The sequence below is a fragment of the Acinonyx jubatus genome, chromosome E3 (genome assembly GCF_027475565.1).
Source record: "Acinonyx jubatus isolate Ajub_Pintada_27869175 chromosome E3, VMU_Ajub_asm_v1.0, whole genome shotgun sequence".
Lineage (NCBI taxonomy): Eukaryota > Metazoa > Chordata > Mammalia > Carnivora > Felidae > Acinonyx > Acinonyx jubatus.
Genome location: NC_069398.1, coordinates 35,998,651 through 36,002,564, shown reverse-complemented (window position 1 = coordinate 36,002,564; position 3,914 = coordinate 35,998,651). Strand labels below are relative to the sequence as shown.

The 3,914-nt window shown below is 60.5% G+C and overlaps 1 long non-coding RNA gene across 1 annotated transcript; it reads left to right on the top strand.

The window, feature by feature from the left end:
• Positions 1-464: 464 nt before the first annotated feature.
• LOC128313691 (uncharacterized) lies at positions 465-1,773 on the top strand. Its single transcript, XR_008294733.1, has 3 exons — positions 465-1,047; positions 1,260-1,305; positions 1,553-1,773. It is a non-coding gene; the product is annotated as an uncharacterized LOC128313691 (long non-coding RNA).
• Positions 1,774-3,914: the final 2,141 nt, after the last annotated feature.

Sequence of the window (3,914 nt, the reverse complement as noted above, 5' to 3'; positions counted from 1 at the left end):
GAAACCAAGTGGGGGGGGGGGGGGGTGGGGTGGGTTGAGGCATCCTGGCCCCTCCCACAGCCTGGACAGCTCCAGCCTGGGCAGAAACACTGGGCCCGGGGGGCCTCTGACCTGGGCCGAGGCCCGGGTGAGCTCTCTTGACCCCCAGCCCAGACGGGCTTCCTGGCCCCGCAGAGCCCTTCGGCCCTGCTTGCCACTGCCCCTCACTCTGCTCTGGTGGGGGTGGGCGGGAGGACCACTGTCCACTGGGATGCGTGGTGAGACTGAGCCGGGAGGCCAGAGTCAGCCCAGGTGTCCAGGTCCCGTTGGACCTCACCCCCTTTCCCCTGTCCACCCCCAAGCGCCACTTTAGGGTCTCTGGATCTACTCCCAGGCAGGCTGAGAAAGGGTCTTGCTTTCAGCGGTGGCCTGAGCTGCCGTCCTTGAGGGAGACCCTAGGGAGGTCTGTCAGACGGGTACCTGCAGGCACCCCTTTGAGGGAGCCATGGAGTCTGGAAATCCCACACAGATTCTAACCTGTCCCACTAGTGTTTTGTACGAAAATAAACACATGTCCTCCGGCACCGAATTCGAATTTTCCATTAAATCCCGTTTAAAAAACAGGAATGTTGAAGAAAATCTGAATCTAGGGAGGGCTGTTTGGGGTTGCGCCCCCAGATCCAGGTGAAGGGCACACTGTTCGTGTCCTCTGGGTTTAAAGGCGTACCCACAGAAAGCCCCAAAAATGTCCATCAGCCACTAACACCGCAGTAAGAGTGAGTAAGAGTGGATTTGCCAGGAGTTTGGAGGCGGTAGCACCTGTATGAGCAGGTCACCGACAGCTGCAGGGGGAGGCAGGGCTGCGACATCCCAGCCCCATGGGGGGCTCTCCGGAGGGGGGTGCAGGGCGAGGCGGGCGGCTGTGCGAGCCTCCTCCAGCTTAGCATTTCCATCTTTCCTGGAGCCCTGCCCAGGTCCCCAGGATCCCCAGGATCGCCAGGCCCTGCCCACTGAGCCCCAGAGCCTACCTCAGATGACCAGGGGGTGTTCAGGGGTTGTTCCTGAAAGGTAAGATCGCGACTAACATACAGGCACAAAAGGTATCCGAGACTGTGTGGCACTCATTAATTAATGAGGAAACCAGCAGCATGTTGGAACTGGCTGGCGGGCAAATGCAATCCCCACATCACACAGGAAACAGGGAGAGCTGAAGGGAGTTTATACACGACAGGAGGCAGTGATCGATCACACTCGCCAAACAAAATGAACTTCATTTCTAGGGCCGAGAATCGGTTTTCTGCACAAGAGCTCACCGGAGAGGCAGAGGTACCCCGGGGTTGGGGGCGGGGGGGGGGGGGTTGCTGGACGAGCCCCTGCAGAGCCTCCCACAACTCCTCCCACCTGGCCAGACCACCTCCTTGCTCTATTGTCTCCAATGCCACAGGTCTGAGCCCCGAGCTGGGCAGCTCCCTGGGGCCGGGCTCCCCGTCCATGCTCCCTCCCCACGGCCTCCATGACCCACACCTAGGCTGTCCCGACCTTGCAACCTTGCATGTCTCCTCTCCCAGAGCAGCTGGCCCTGCACTTGAGAGTTACGCTGGAAAGAGGCTGACGGGACCGGGTTCGAATCCTGCCACCGCGGACTGGCCATGTGATCCTGAGAGCCGCCGCTCTGTGCCGAGGTCTCCACGTGCGCAAGGGGGGAGTGCAGAAGTCCCCACCCGACTGACCGGTTGTGAGGGCAGAATGGGCGGAGCGAGGGCCAGAGCTGAGTGTCAGGAGGGTGGGTAGGGGTGCCGGCTTCCCCCTCCCCCATCCACCCCCTACCATCCCCCCCCCACTCCCCATCCCCCACCCCGCAAGTCCTCCCTCTGGGGCCTCACGGCCAGCTTCCTGCCAGGACATGCTACTCCTCCCAGGTGAGGCAGGGGACACTGGCCTGCACAGACCTCCCTCTGTCCTGCCCGCAAGGCATCTCTCGCCTTCGCGTTCATAGGAAATAATACCCAATGCCTTGCTGCAGCACGCGGGCTCTGTTCTGTCCGGCCCTGGGATGCGTAGTTCTGGCCCTGTCTCCACCGTCTTGAGCACAAAGACTGCCCACATCCCTCCTCCCTCCCCATCCCAGTAACCACAGCCCGCGTGCTTGGGGCCTAGAGATGCCCACACCCCCTCTCTCAGACAGGGCCTAGACTCACTCATATACATCACACCCTCCTCTCCTGGTCCCAGGCCGCAGGGAAGCATGGCTGCGTAAGCTAAAGGTCCAGTCAGGGTGGTTCCCTATGTAGACGGTTGGCACAGACCTTCTCTTTCCTTAGATGTCAAGTCTGGAACTGGAGCAGCCATTTTGTGCCCATGAGGGAGAGCTGGATTTGGAACGAGGCCAACTATGCAGAAGGCACACAGAGATGGAAAGAAATTCACAGCATCAGTGAGCCATGGATCAAACCACCTCTGAGAAACACACACACACACCCACCCTGCCGTGTCTCAGGGACTCCCAGTACCTTCTGCCCCGTTTCAGTTAAGGCAGTCTGGTCTGGCCCCTGTGTTCCTCATGGACACCCTCCCCTTGTGTGCAGCTGGAGCTGGGTTCCGTCTTTGCCCTTATTTTCTGGGACGCTTCGGGCATCAGAGCAGCAGCCCAGCCGGCCCGCTGCTCTGCTCGCCAGCTAGCCGGCACTTGGGGCCAAGCTCCCAAAGACCCCGGAAGGGGCCCCTGCCCAGAAGCAAGCCGTTCCCATGTGGGGAACCTGATGCGGCTGCCCGGCTGTCGTCACACTGCTCAGTAAAGGACACAGCGGGTCAGGGACACAGTGGCTCCCCTGCCTTCGGGGTCCTCGGCGTTGTCTCTGTAAGTATTCCTTCCTCACCAACCCTCCAGAATACACAGACTGAGACCTCCACCCCTGGGAGGCGGCGAGGAAGCTCCAGGCTGGAGGTTTATGGACAGATTGGCCGGCCCCACCAGCAGGCCCGAGACCTGCTGATTCCATGCCATCAGTTAACGAGAGCCCTGGGGTTTTCCTTACACAGCAGCTTGAGGTAATCACCAAGCCCGGAGTGCCCGGCACACCGGCCCGTGTCCTCCTGTGCTTTTCAAATACCCTGAAATGCACGTCATGATTCTGGAAGCTTCAGGGACGGCTGGGCGGCTCAGTCGGTTAAGATCACGGTTGGTGCGTTCGAGCCCTGGGGTCGGGCTCTGTGCTGACAGTTGAGAGCCCGCTTGGGATTCTCTCTCTCTCTCTCCCTCTCTCTGCCCCTCCCTGCTTGCTCTGTCTGTCTCTCTCAAAATAAAAACTAAACTAAACGCAAGAAGATTCCGAAAGCTTTGGCCAGTCTGCAATTTCAAGTAGCCCTTACGAAAAGTCCAGACAGCCTCCCCGTATCAAACGAGATTAATCAGTAACGAGCTGTAATGTTATGAGGTCATCTCCCGACACACGGTAACTCGGGGGCAAACCTACCTGATTGGCCAGCACGTAGAGCCTCGGGAGCTCTCCCACACTTATCTGTGCCGCGAGCCTTACTCGAGATGTTTGTCTTGCTTGAGTTACGTGTGGGCGTTGTTTCACTGCGCACGTCCCGGTCGACCTGGCGGGCGTATCTCGTGGGGCACATGCCACGCACACGGCCACCTCAGGCCAAGACCACGAGGAGAGGTGTGGTTCCCGTAAAGGGGAGGCCCTCGCGTGCGATGCGGCCAGAGTGAGTCTTTGTGACGTCCCCCGAATGTCATCATCCACAGAACCTGCTTTCGGCGGACCTCGTCCCCCTCGTGCTGGCCTGGCCCGCGTCCCTGCCGGCCTGCGCACCCGGCCCCTCACCCTGCCCTGGTGGCTGATCTCCACGGCCGCACGGTGTGGCCGCCTGCGCTCCTCCAAGACGAACACCACGGCCCCCGCTCCCCCGTGGCTCTCCCTGCAGGA